This window comes from Jaculus jaculus, chromosome X, assembly GCF_020740685.1.
Source record: "Jaculus jaculus isolate mJacJac1 chromosome X, mJacJac1.mat.Y.cur, whole genome shotgun sequence".
Taxonomy (NCBI): Eukaryota; Metazoa; Chordata; class Mammalia; order Rodentia; family Dipodidae; genus Jaculus; species Jaculus jaculus.
The window spans coordinates 29556531-29571547 of NC_059125.1; the positions used below are offsets into that span (position 1 = coordinate 29556531).

The window sequence follows — 15017 nt, forward strand, 5'->3', positions numbered from 1 at the left end:
ATTTATTTGCAGTGGATGAAAGCCCTGGCATGTCCATTTTCTCTCTCTTTCTGCCTCTTTCTCTCTCTCAAATAAATTTTGAAAAATCATTTAGAAAAACTATATACATGTTTACCACATGTTTTAACTGGACATTGATTGTAGACTATTAAATTATACTGGGGTTTGGATACCTAGAAATAAAATATTTTGTGATCTCCTGCCCTTTACATGGAACTAGAAAGCCTTTTATTTTAGGGTATCACAGTCTGCTAAGAGCTGTGACACTTAGTAAATTGAGAATGGTCGCTAAAGTGGGTTGAATAAATCACATCCACCTACAATGCCAGAATGTGACCTTATTTAGGATGAAAGTCTTTGCACATGTAATTAGTTAAGATGAGGTCATACTGACTTAGGGTGAAGCCTAAATCTGGTGACTCTTATCATAAGGAGAATGCAAACACACGTAGAGGGGAGGAGAACATGTGACAATGAATATGGAGATTGGAATGATGCAGCTACAACCTCAGGCTTCAAGAATTACCAGGATCCACTAGAAGTAAGGAAGAGGTAAGGAAGACTTCTCTAGAGCCATCCTGTACAGCTTGGCTGTGCTAACTCTTTAGTTTAATGCTTCCGGCCTTCAGAGTAGTGATGTAAATTTTAGTGGTTTTAAGGCACCAAGTTTGTGATAATTTATTACAGTGACCCTAAGATACTAATATGCCTATCATAACATGGTGATCTGTACTCAAATCTGATCTCATCAGGTTTGAATAAAATATGATTTCCTTTCCATGGGATGGATAAACACTTTATTTCCTAAGGGAAGTATGTGATTTTCATTCTATTGAGCAAAAATTTTAAAGCCCTCAATAAATTCAGAGATCATCTATTGTTCTGTGATTTTAAACATACTGTGGTTGAGTATATTTTTCCAATGAAACCTATGAAATAGCAATGTGAAAGTAGTGTATCTTTCACCACCTTTCTTTAGAATCCTTAATTTACACTTGAGGAACTTTATACAGGTTGAATATCCCTTATTCAAAATGCTTAGGACTAGAAGTGTTTTGGATTTTTGAATTTTTCAGATTTTGGAATATTTGCATGTATATAATGAGATGCCTTGCAGGTGCAGCCAAATGTTAAATGCAAAATTAATTTTTGTTTTATATACACCAGTATACATAGCCTGAAGGTAATTTTATACATTTTCAATGCACTTGCATTTTACTATTACCTAATACATGAATTCAAGTGTTGAATTTTTTCCCTTGTGACATAATGCCACATTTTGTAGCATTCTATATTTCATGTTGGGGATTCTTAACATGTAGTGGTTTTGTGTGGTTGCTTTCTGTGTAATTCATCACAATTGCTTCAATGCTTATAGTGTCAGGGTCATAGGTTTGATTTCCTTATAAAGTAGTTAGCTTCATTATAGTTCTTGGCCATAGACTACTCTTTTAACCCTGCTAGAGTCCTTGAAAATGTTGATTAGAATTGTAATTGAGTGACGATGTCTGGAACAAGTTCAACATTCTAACAGATTAAAAACCTTTCAAGGACAGAATCTACTATCAGCTAGTAAGCTTCCACTCATGTAAAGGGCAGGATTATGGTGGCGTGGGTGATGGTTAGTGGGTATGTTTGAACCAGCAGTTTAACTGTGTTGCATGAATTTTCCTGAAGATGCATGAACAAATGTCTGTTTACCTGAGATAGGGCTCTGGTGACAGAACAGAGAAATGATCCCACCCTAGTCTAGCTTGGTGAATCAATGACATTATTATGGGAACATGACTGAGGGTGACATTTGGGCAGGTGTCTCACTGTAAAGCCTACCCCAGCAGCATGGGGGATGACTCATGAAAGCAGCACATTTGGAGCTCCCTGCTCATCTTGCAGGCAACTCCTGGGAAGAATCTCTTCTCCAGCAATTGTTTACTCCATATATGGTCTTGGGGAGAGGTCTTTTGAGTCCTGTAACTTTCTAAGATTCCAGAGCCTTGCAAGTTTCAGTAGCTTCCTGAGTCCTATGAACCTCCCTCCTTCCTCCATGAGGGAATATTTCAATTAGGAAGAAATAGCTATACAACACTCCCCATCAGCATTTAGTTCATAGTTTTGAAAATTGAATTGTGTCCCAGGTTTGATCTCAGTCTGTGTTAGTTTGGGGGCACAATTGAGATAGCTTTGAATTTATTAAGTTAATTATTAACACAGCTGCTTTGATGTGAGGATGAAATTAACTACATTTTTATAGTTGCCTCAGAAATAGCTTTGGGAGTTCCAGGAAGATATTGAAAATATTCTCATTAATTTCTTTTAAATCTTAGAATCATGTGCTAAATCTGTCATATTTGATCAGGGCTTTGTGACAATTCCTAGTTCAGTATAAGTGCTGTAACCTATAGGGTATTTGTGTCAATTTTTACTGTTGTGACGTACATTCTAATAGAGATTTTAAAATAGAGATTTTAAAATAGAGATTAAAAAAAGATCTTGAGATTTGTTTCCTTCATGGCAAGATGCTGTGCTCTCAGAGAAACAGTTTAGGAAAAAGCGTTGCTTAAGTGCAGTGCTGCAACAGGCCTGCACTTTATAGTAAATATTAATTAGAAAATGTCTTAGTAGAGACAGGGAACAAAGAGATAAGACTTGTGCTTTCCCAGGGTTTGAATAATGATTTTACTACTCTCAGATAAAAGAAGGAAGTGGACTTGTGTTAAGGCACTTGAGATTTCAATGAAATCTTATAAAAATGCTCTGTCATGGGCTGGAGAGATGGTTTAATGATTAAGGCACTTGCCTGGAAAGCCAAAGGATCCAGGTTAGATTGCCCAGGACCCACATAAGCCAGATGCATACAGTGGCACATGCATCTGGAGTTTGTTTGCAGTGGCTGAAGGCCATAGCATGCCCACCCTCTCTCTCCCTCTCTCCCTCTCTCTCTCTCTAGTAAATAAATAAAAATTCATAAAATAAAATAAAAACGCTCTATCACAGTGTAGCATTTCACAATCTGGTCAAATAAAGGGGAATTTGGTAGAGTGCTACCAGGTGATTTGTATTAACAAGGTGCTCATTGTCCTGGTTGCCCAGCTAATCTTATTTGGTGTCATTTATTACAGGGAAGGATGCCTCACTAAACATCTTACCTATTTCTTATTGCCTTACATGTGAAAAAAATCTCAGGAAATCGGGCTGGAGAAATGGCATAGCAGTTAAGTGCTTGTCTGTGAAGCCTAAGGACCCTAGTTTGAGGCTGGATTCCCCAAGACCCACGTTAGTCAGATGCACAGGGGGTATACATGTCTGGAGTTCATTTGCAGTGGTTGGAGGCCCTTGCACACCCATTCTTTCTCTCTTTTTGCTTCTTTCTTTCTCTGTCTGTTGCCTTCAAATAAATAAATAAAAATGAACAAAAAAAATTAAAAAATCTCAGGAAAATTTCAGAATGGCCTAAAGTTCGATGCCTGGATGCCTATTATTTGTCCTGTTTATTCTTTTGACTTATTAGAGAGTAGAAAGACTTACAATATTAAGATGGTCATAGAAGTGCAATTTTTTAAAAAATTAATTATTTTGGTTTCTGACATTTTCATACATGTGTATAACTTATTTTGATCTTATCTGTCCAATTACCCTCTTATCCTCCTCCCACTCTACCTATCCATGCCTGATTAGGTAGAGAGCTAAAGCTAACATTGGAGCATGAATCAAATACTAGGTATCATGCTGGCAAATTCATATTTCTCAGTGATTTACATGAGATTTACATATTCCATTTTCAAGTTTAGGAAACTGAGCTCAGAGAGATGAAATAGATTCCCAGGGCCAGGCAGCAATTAAAAGGGACTCTGATTAGTTTGAAAGCATAGCCTAAATTTTCTTCACTGTATCACTGTCAATTTTTTTCAAGGACAAAACAAGTAAGAGTACTGAGACCCACTTCCATCATACACTTTATTTTCATCCCCTGCAAGGTTTTAGAACACAGTACTTGAAAGACCAGGTCTAGAACAAATTGTCTAGGTTCAAACTTCACATTGCTGCTTACCAGCTAGGTGACCCTGGGAACATTGCATGCCCTTTTGGTGGTTTATTTTCATGGAGGGTAGTAACATTAGCACCTACCTAGCAGAGCTGTAGTGAACCTAGAATAAGCAGCTGGAGTAGTGCTTGATACTTGGTGGGATTAAATTTAGTGTTTGTCATGAAGTTTCATGACGATGCTATTTTATCAGCTGAGGAAATGACTACCTCGCCCAAAGTGGCATAGCTGGGATGGAGAAGCACAGAAGAAAGTGGCTTGATGTTATGTCCAGGGATCTTTCCGTACATGTCGATTTGCAGGAGGCAATAATAATAAAGGTGGGAATAATGTATTCCTCTGAATCCCTCAAATGTTTGTATGGAGAGAGGGGTGGGGAGGGAGAGAGAGAGAGAGAGAGAGAAGGGGGGGGAGAAAGAAAGAGAAAGAAGAGAAGAAGGGAGAGTAGAGAATGTGGATGAATCATATAGCAGCTGTTCTATAAGCTATGCAAAAGTCAGCAGCCACAACTGGAGTGTGCTGATTTTCAGATGCAATTGCAGCTTAGGTAAAGTAAGCCCTCACATCTTCCTCATTCAATTTCTTCCTTAGAATATTTACTTACTGTTTATCCCCTCTTTCACCCTGCCCACCTGAACTGCACAATTACTTTGGAGGCAATCAGGGTCTGATCACTGAGGTGTGAGTTTCCTGGTAGAGCTAATCCTTAATTTGCTGGGTACTTAAATTCTGGGAGATGATGACTTCTGCACTCCATGCCAAGCGTCTTCTAACTGTTGGTTCTAAAGCGACTATGTGACTGGGGCAATGGCAGGGAATACTTTCCAAACTTCTCATCAGGAGGATCTAAGGTTCATCATGTCAACATCTACCTTCCCATTCCATCTCCTTTATTCTTTATCCTTGGTGGGTAAAGTCACCTTTCTTTCATATGCAAAGGAACCACAATTCACACAATTTATTGTGAATCAAGTCTCTCCAAGTTTCTGTTGGAGTTCAATTTGAGGTTCTAAGCAGCCACTAAATTTCCATGCCTTCTGCCTGCTATAGTTTCTCCTTTTCCTGCTCCACTGAAATTCTTGTCATTCCTTTGACCCTTTTGTTGTTACACACAGCCCCAAGACTTGGTTCATGCTCTACCCTATCCATTTTTCCACTTAGAATTTTAAGATACTCCACTAGGTATGAAACTTAGTTGGTAGAGGGCTTGTCCAGTATGCATGAGGCTCTGGCATCTGTCCCCAGCACAGTGGACATAGTGCTGCACACCTGTAATCCCAGTGCATGGGTCAAAAAAAACTATTAACAAAAATCCAAGAAACCTAAGAATTTTAGGATACTCATAAAAGAGTACCTTGAATATTCTGTATATTTTTTCCTGAATGTATGTCATTTGTTTATTTTAAAATGAATTACCTGAATTTTAAAAACTTTTTATTGCCATAGCAGTCATATTTTAATGCAAGAACAGAAAATGTGAGTAATGAATCCCAAACTCAAATCACTGAAATATATTCTCTATATTTCTGACTAAGGAAAGTTTAGAAGCTAGTAATTTCTGAGTGCCTAGCAAGTTCTGAGTATGGTGCTGATAGAATCTAACCCAAGACATCCCTTTTTAAAAAAAAAATATTTTATTTATTTGAGAGCAACAGAAAGAAAGGCAGATAGAGAATGGGTTCACCAGGGCCTCCAGCCACTGCAAACAAACTCCAGATGCATGTGCCACCTTGTACATCTGGCTTACTTAGGCACTGGGGAATTGAACTTTGGTCCCTAGGCTTCACAGGTAAGTGCCTTAACCACTGAACCATCTCTCAAGCCCTTAAGACACCTGTTTAAGTCAGGTTCACATTGCTGGTAAAAATCACTTAACCAAGAGCAGCTGGTGGGTAAAAAAGGTTTATTTTGGCTTACAAGCTCCGTGATGGCAGGGGGGAAAGATGGCACGAGCAGAGGGTGGACATCACCTCCTGGCCAACATCAGATGGACAACGGGAGAGTGTGTCAAACACTGGCATGGGGCAACTGGCTATAACACCCATAAGCCCACCCCAACAATACACTCCCTCCAAGAGGCATTAATTCCCAAATCTCCATCAGCTGGGAACCTAGCATCCAGACCACCTAAGTTTATAGGGGACACCTGAATCAAGCCACCACATTCTGCCCCTGGTCCCCATAAACTGATAACCATACATGATATAAAATACAATTCATTCATCCAACTATAAAAGTCCCCATGGTTTTTATCAATTCCAATGATGTTCATATATCCCTGTAGTCTAAGATCTTTTAACTGAGTCATAATATCAACCCCCCCTGTGGTGGTTTGATTCAGGTGTCCCCCATAAACTTAGGTGTTCTGAATGCTAGGTTCCCAGCTGATGGATATTTGGGAATTAATGCCTCCTGGAGGGAGTGTATTGTTGGGGGCGGGCTTAAGGGCTTTATAGCCAGTTTCCCCATGCCAGTGTTTGGCACACCCTCCTGTTGCTGTGGTCCATCTTCTGTTGGCCAGGGGGTGATGTCCACCCTCTGCTCATGCCATTGTTTTCCCCTGCCATCGTGGAGCTTCCCCTCGAGCCTATAAGCCAAAATAAACCTCTTTTTCCCAGAAGCTACTTGTGTTGGGTGATTTCTACCAGCAATGCGAACCGGACTGCAACACCCCCCAAAACCCCATAATGGCATATTGCAAAAGATGGCATTGGCATAGCAAAGGAATCTTCAACCAATACAAGATTTAAACAAGGCAAACATCAAACTCTATAGCTCCAAGTCCAACAACTCTAGCCAGTGACAAGTCTCTGAGTCCAGTAATTCTAACCAGCAACAAATCTCTGGAGTCCCAATTCCGCCCCTCCAGCTAGGCTACTCACAGTCCTGGAAAACTTCATATAAGGCTGGCAGCTGTCCTCAGAAGACATCTCATGGTACCAGCATCTCCACTGGGTCTCCAATGCAATCCCTGGTTCATCCTCATGGCTCCATTGGGTCTCCATGCAGGCATTCAGCAATCCTGCTTCACACTGCCCATGGCCATTTCCAAAACACAAGATGGTGCTACAAACTCAATGACCCTCTCTTTCCTGCATTTCTTATACTCCACAATACCAGGTAGGGTGCCAATTAGTAAATCCATGGGGGAATAAAGCAGACTTTGAAGAACATAACAGCACTTCTCAAACTGCTTCTAGCCCAGTCCAAGCAAAGCTCTTTCTCACCCTCATAAGCCAAACCTCACAGTCCATAGTTCTTAGTGCATTCAGGTCTTTCAACTCTGACCAGAATAGTCCATCAAGACATACTTACAGCACTGCAAGACTTCTCTTAGGCCAAGGTTTCAAATCCTTCCACATTCCTTTTGAAAATCAGTTCCAAAAGGCTAAAGCCACACAGTCAGGTGTCTAGCAGCAATCCCATTCCTTGGTACCACTTTACTATTGCAGTCAGGTTTGCATTGCTGGTAGAAATCACCCAACCAAGAGAAGCTTGTGGGAAAAAAGGGTTATTTTGGCTTATAGGCTTGAGGGGGAAGCTCCATGATGGCAGGGAAAATGATGGCATAAGCAGAGGGTGGACATCACCCTCTGGCCAACATAAGCCATAAGGTAAACAATAGCAACAGGAGAGTGTGCCAAACACTGGCAAGGGGAAGCTGGCTATAACACCTATAAGCCCGCCCCCAACAATGCACTGTTTTCTGGAGGTGTTAATTCTCAAATCTCCATCAGCTGGGAACCTAGCATTCAGAACACATGTTTTTGGGGGATACATGAACCAAACCACCACAACACCCTTTATATTAATTATTTTTATATGCAATTACTTGTCTCTTTTTGAAATGCTTTGGTGGAGTCATGTGGGAATGAGTTCCTTCTCTTGATTCCACAATATTTATGGAGCACTTGTGTATGAGACATTATGCTAGACTAAGAATGTAATAGAGAGTTAAAAATTGTACTTACCCTCTGAGGACTGTGATATGAAAGTGGATGTTGAAATAGAAATTTACAAATTTTGTTACAGCTTAATTTTGTTGGTCTTATATTGGTGTGCTAACTGAAATGAAAGAAATGATTATATGGTAACACATATTCAGACATGATACATCATTGAAACTTTAGCCTTAGCAGTGTTAGGTAGGTGACCTCTGAACAAAAATACCCACAATCCCACATTGCTCAAGCACTAAATGCCATTTATCTCATGTTCTTTTCCAATCTCTGTCTATAGTCATACATATTGTAACAGATGGCAATCATAACACAGATACAATTTTTAGATCTACTTTTAAAAATGACTGTATCTACCATGTACATCCCCATTTAAAAACAATTTTCATAATTATTGTGAAAAACTTAAGAGCATTATAATGAACCAATATGTCATAAATGATGAAATAGCATAGAATAATTATTTTAAAATTTCTGTTCTTTTTTTTTTTTTTTTTTTTTTGGTTTTTCAAGGTAGAGTCTCGCTCTAGTCCAGGCTGACCTGTAATTCACTATGTCATCTCAGGGTGGCCTCGAACTCATGGTGATCGATCCTCCTACCTCTGCCTCCTAATTGCTGGGATTAAAGATGTGTGCCACCACACCCGGTTTAAAAATTTCTATTCTTATATAAAATACGTGAATGAGTATCTGCTGACTGTTTTTCTTGCTGAAAAATTTCCTTCTTTTTTCATTTTTTTGACAAAAGTTCTCATTCTATAGCTTAAACTGGCCTCGAACTCATGGCTATCCTGCTTCTTCTACCTCCCAAGTGCTGGGGTTATAGGCGTGAATTACCAAGCCTGTCCTGAAGCACTTCCCTTAAGCTTCCAGAACCAGGAAGTTTGTACCTCTTCTTATCTTTGCCATTTCAGCTCTTTAAAGACAGTGTCTACTGCAGAGAAGTCTGTTTAAATCTAAATATTGGCTGGGTGTGGTGGTGGCATAGGTTTATAATCCTAGCACTTTTGAGGCTGAGGCAGGAGGATCACAAGTTCAAGGCCAGCCTGGACTGCATACCAAATTTAAGGCTAGTCTGAGATACATATCTCGGTCTCAATAAACAACAATCATTCTAAATGTTAGGGGAGATGGAAAATGGGGAAAAGGTGTTTAGTGACTCTTTAAGATCATGTCCCTTTACCCTATAGGTTAATCTTAGAGATCAGTTACTGGTCATGCTGTCCGTGACCTACACAGGCCCTGTAGAGTCATAATACAGAACATCTGAGGAAGACTAAGCTCTGGGTCTGGGAGCAGGAGTCCCATTGCACTTGGTGGTGAGATGTGTGAAGTGTTGCAAATAGCATGAGGCAGACAGATGGGAAAACTGTTGGCAGATTTTGACTAAGGCTGCTCTTGGCTGCTTGTATCTGGAGGACTGACTCAGGCCAGCAGGAACTCTCAGCAGCTGCTGCTTGCCTAGAGCCGGACTGTGATTTGTGCGTGCCACCACCTGCTCCACTGCTCCCCATTCACCTGGCATTGTACTGATTGTTGTCCAAAAGGAAAAAATTCTGTGCTCTCTTCGCCTACCAGGCCACAACTGGGGACTGTGGTCTGCTGTAGAAAGTTTTTTACATCCTCATCTCAGTGATGTTAATTTCAAAAATGCACAAGACAAATAGCACCAAATCATTTCTATATTCCTATTTGATTTCATTAATTATGATCAAGTACCATCCTGAGGGTTTATCGTGCACTACTCATTGTTTTAGATGATGGACATGTGACAATCAGTGGGACTTTCTAGTCCTTGGGGGAATGGTATGTGATGCAATACTACACTGGATTGCCATAGAAATCCAAAATAAGAGGAATAGGAAGTCAAAATTCCCACTTATTTTTGCACTTTATGCTCCTACAAGTTTCAAAAATGATTTAAGGTCATAACTCAGGGTATATTGTGACTACTCCTTCTAAAACAAGCAATTTATCTATCTGAAAACATTTATTTAGCAATCCCAAACTCCTCACCCAAGCTCCTTCTTTAAAATCTGACTCTAAAAGGCCCTAAGATATCTTCTTAGTTACACCCTGACTGTGATTCCTCTATTTATTTATTTATTAAATTTAGTTATTTATTTTGATTTTACTTTTAATTAGCATAGTTTTTGGTATCACTATGGTATTTTCATTTAAATAAATTATTTATTTGGGGTGGTTTATACAGGCATACTCATGGAGATTAGGGGATATCTTTCAAGTTGGTCCTCACCTTGTACCTCATTTGAGACAACATCTCTAGTTGTTTTCTGGGAAATTCTCCTGTCTTTTCATCCCCTCTCACTGTAGATGCACTGGGATTACAAAAGTCAGCCACAGCTTCCAGATGTGGGGTCTCAGGATCTGAACTCAGGCTCCCAGAATTGTGCAGCAAGTGATTTACTCACTGAGCCATCTCCCTATCCCTGTAATTACTTTTTAAAATTAACTTATTTATTGTGCATGTATGTGTGTGCACACATGTGTGTGCACATGTGTGTGTGATGTGTATGTTTGTGTGGCATGCATGCTCCACAATGCCCTTGTGGAGGTCAGAGGACAACTTTCAGGTGTGGTTCCTCACCCTTCCACTTCATTTGAGGCAAAAATTTCTCTCTTTTTTTGCTTAGTGTTGCTCCGCTCTGCTGCTTTCCTCTTGTGCTTCCAGGCTTCTGAGAAATTCTCTTGCCTGCCTCCTATGTTGCCTCAGCATGCTGGTAATATAGAAGCTCACCTCAGCTTCCAGCTTTTTATGTGGTGTCTGGGGATGGAACTCAGGCCTGAGCAGCAACCACTTTATCCACTGAGTCATCTCCCCAGGCCCTACAATTTATTTTAGTTGATTCTCCTCCCTTGCCTCCCTCATCCTCCTATGTGAAATTTGCAGGAAAACAGATGGTTCTGAAAAGAATTGTAGTAGCTGAGGTGATCCAAACTGAGAACGCGCCAAAGTGCATGTTCTCCCTGGTATATAGATCCTAGCTTGTAATATTTGTATGTATATAAAGGAGAGAAAAATGGCAAAACTTAAAAAGCTCAAAAGATGACCAAGATAGAGAAATAAGAAATGACCAGGAAGGGTGTCCTGGGAAAGGCAAAAGGACATATGTGACATACAAATATAGGTTTCTTATTGCTACATACATCTAGGAGTCTTTGGTATGTATGATGGGTCCTAAGTTTATCCTGAAGGAGTTTGTGTATGTGTGTATGTATACATACATATACATATACATACATACATATATATATATATATATATATATATATATATATACACACACACACACACACACACAAATATATATAGATTACTGATCTTGTTGTATTAATATCTACTATGTTTATTACTGCTTTATATTAGTTGCCTTTGCTATTTACTCATATTTTTTCAAGTTTAATAGTTAAAAATATTATTATTAACAACATATTTCATATGGATACATCATGTGTTGGTACTACTCCCTTTTCCCTCATCCCTGTCCCCATTCCATTGGGGATGCTCTCCAATGGGGATTGCAGGTATTCCCTATGGAGTTGTCATTTATGCATTGTGAGAACAGCTGTCAGTTATTGTTTTGAGTGAGAGAATTCCTCTGGGCATGATGTCTCAACCTGTGGCTCTTACATTCTTTCTGCCCCTCTTCTGCAAAATTCCCTGGGCCATGGTGACTGAGTTTTAAGTCTACTTCAGTAACAAGCTCTTAGGAGACTCTGAATCTCTGCTTTGGTAAGTGTTGAGTATCCTCAGCATCTGTCTCCTTCACCCTGGCACTATCAGGTTCAGCATGGAAGCAGCACTCATGCTTGACTCGCCAATTCCTCTGTGGGTTCAGCTGTGGCTTGGCTGAGTGTGAGGGGTAGTTTATCTCCTCGGGTCTCACTATCCTCTGAAAAAGAAGAACAGATTCTCCAATAGAGTGAAGTCATCAGCATAGTTTATATGGGATAAGCATTATTAACTTAGGGAGAATTTGATGTCTATAACCCCTCTTTCAGCCAAAGACTAAAGAGAGCTTGACACTGGACTATTTACTCATATTTTTATCTCTTTTTACTCTTTTCTTGGTCTTTGTGATTTTAAAAGAAATATTTATTTTTATTTATCCATGTATTTACATGCAGAGAGAGATAGAAGAGTGACAGAGAATGGGTGCACCCTGGCCTTCAGCTGCTGCAAAGGACTCCAGATAAATGCACCAATTTGTGCATCTGACTTTGCATGGATACTGGGTCAAACTTGGGTCATTATGTTCTTCAGGGCAAGAAACTTAACTACTGAGCCAATTTTCCAGCCCTAAATATGTATATTTTATTGAAATATGCACATGTAAGTTACCTGTAGTAAATACACAACCCAATTAATTGTCACAACTATGTAAATAGTACTCAGATTTAGAAGCAAATCATTCCATTACCAAAACTGCCCTTATACTCCTTTCTAGTCATTACTACCCTAGGGGTAATCACTAACCAACTTCATAGACTTTTAGGTTTTCATTTTAAACTTCATGTTAATGGAATTCCATAGTACAGCAATCCAAAATATTCCTTCCCATCCTATAGCTCTTACATTCTTTCCAACCCCCTATTTCTGTAATGTTTCCTGAGATTTGGAGGGCATGATGGAGATCTCTTATTTAGTGCTGAGCTCTCAACTACCTCTTGTTTTTAAGCTTTGATGTATTTTGAGTCTCCTTAGTGTTTACCACCATCTCCTTAGAGAAGCTTCTCTGGCTGGCAGTGAAAGCATAACTAATATTCTTCCTGCCACCTCCTCTGAAGTGTTCCCTGAGCCCTGCCAGTGTGGTAGAGATGACTCATCCAGTGCTAGACACTTGAATTTCTCTTCTTGTCCACTTGAAGAGATTTAAGAGTCTCTTCACATTCACCACCATATAAAACCAAAAGTGAGAATAACACAACCAATGGGCAGAAAATATATACACTTAGGAGGCAATTTTCTGGGCTCAAACTGTTTACTTTGATTTATTTAGCCTTAAGAAAGGTGGAAACTTCATTCTATTGCCTATATCTTTCCAAACCCTAGGCATCTGAATTGGTTTTCAGTAGTAGGCATGAATTCTCTCACACTAGTGGGGCCTTAAATCCAATCACAGAGCTGTTGAGTAACCCTATAACTAAGGTGCCACTATTGCCCCCTCAGGCACATCTTGGCCGCTGGTTAATTGTGTGTCTTGCAGGCTCTGCTGCAGGTTATGTAACACTTTCCAGCACTATGGGAGCTAGCGAGCATGGAAGTAGCTTCCAGCTCAACTGAGCTGGATTTTTTCATTCTCCTATGACTGCAGCATGTGGTGTCTTCAGAAGTAGGACCTTAGCTACTTTGGGTGGATATTCAAGAGCATTGACAATAGCCTTACTGGTAGGAGTGGCCCATCCCTGGCACTAGAATTTACTCTCAACAACCTGTGGCTCCAGGGTAAAGCTTTCTCTATCCCAGCATGGTACTTCTGCCCAAACTCATTCTCTCAATTCTCTATTTAAAAAAAAAAAAAATATATATATATATATGGAACACTTCACAAATTTGCATGTCATCCTTGCACAGGGGCCATGCTAATCTTCTTTGTATAGTTCCAATTTTAGTATATATGCTGCTGAAGCAAGCACTCAATTCTCTTTTGACTATATTTTCTAATTAACTGATGAAGAAGTAGGTTCTATATGGCTTATTCATACTACCTTGAGTTTTATTTAATCCCTCCTCCCGTTCTCTCCTTCCTCTCTTTCCCCAAACCCTACTTGGGCCTTTCCACTCCATGAATTCTGTCTCTCTACTTGCCTGTCTACCATCCTTCCCCTAAACTCTCTCTTCTCGTCCTCCCTCCAGATATCATCCTAGATTCCTGTCTTCTACTACTGTCTCATATCCCATCTTACAAACAAATCTGGACATTCCATGCTGGGATCTACATGTGATAGAGAACCTGTAGCATTTGTCTTTCTGAGTGTTATCTCAGTTTTATTTTCTCACTATAATTTTTCTTTTTCTAAAATATTTCTTTATTTATTTGAGGGAGGGATTGAGGGAGGGAGAGAGAGAGAGAGAAAGAGAGAGAGAGAGAGAGAGAGAGAGAGAGAGAGAGAGAGAGAGAGAGAGAGAGAGAGGATGGGTACATCAGCATCAGGGCCTCCAGCCACTGCAAATGAACTCCAGACACATGTGCCCTTTGTACATCTGGCTTATGTGGGTCCTGGGGAATTGAACTTGTGTCCTTAGGCTTCACAGGCAAATGCCTTAACTGATAAGCTATTTCCCCAGCCTCACTGTAATTTTTCAAATCCATCATGCTTGTGAATTTAATCATTTTTCTTTTTTTTTTTTTTTCCTTTTCGAGGTAGGGTCTCACTCTGGTCCAGGCTGACCTGGAATTAACTCTGTAGTCTCAGGGTGGCCTTGAACTCACGGCAATCCTCCTACTTCTGCGTCCCGAGTGCTGGGATTAAAGGCGTGCACCATCACGCCCGGCTTTAATCATTTTTCTTTACCACTGAGTAGAACTCTACTGTGTATATGTACTATACCTTCATTATCCATTTATCAGTTGTTGGACACCTATGATGATCCCGTTTTCTAGCTATTATGACTTGAGCAGCAATGAGTATGGCTGAGCGAGTGTTTCTGTAGTAAATTGTGGAGCCCCTAGTGTATATATCTAGGAGTGGTATAGCTGGGACATATTGTAGGTCTATTTTGAGAAACCTCCATATTGATTTCAATAGTGGTATACCAGTTTACAGTTCCATCAACAGTGTATAAGGGTTACCTTTTCCTGACATCCTCTCCAATATTTATTGTCATTTGATGATAGCCATTTTGACCAGGGTGACAGTGAGCCTCAAAGTAGGCTTTTTTTTTTTTTTGTTTCTGTTTTTTCGTGGTAGTGTCTCATTCTAGCTCAAGCTAACCTGGGATTCACTATGTAGTCTCAGGCTGGCCTCAAACTCACAGTGATCCTCCTACATCA

General features: G+C 39.9%; 1 non-coding gene across 1 annotated transcript; it reads right to left on the reverse strand.

Annotated features, from left to right (window-relative positions):
* Positions 1-13552: 13552 nt before the first annotated feature.
* Positions 13553-13659, reverse strand: LOC123456820. Its single transcript, XR_006634698.1, has one exon. It is a non-coding gene; the product is annotated as a U6 spliceosomal RNA (small nuclear RNA).
* Between the last annotated feature and the right edge of the window lie 1358 nt (positions 13660-15017).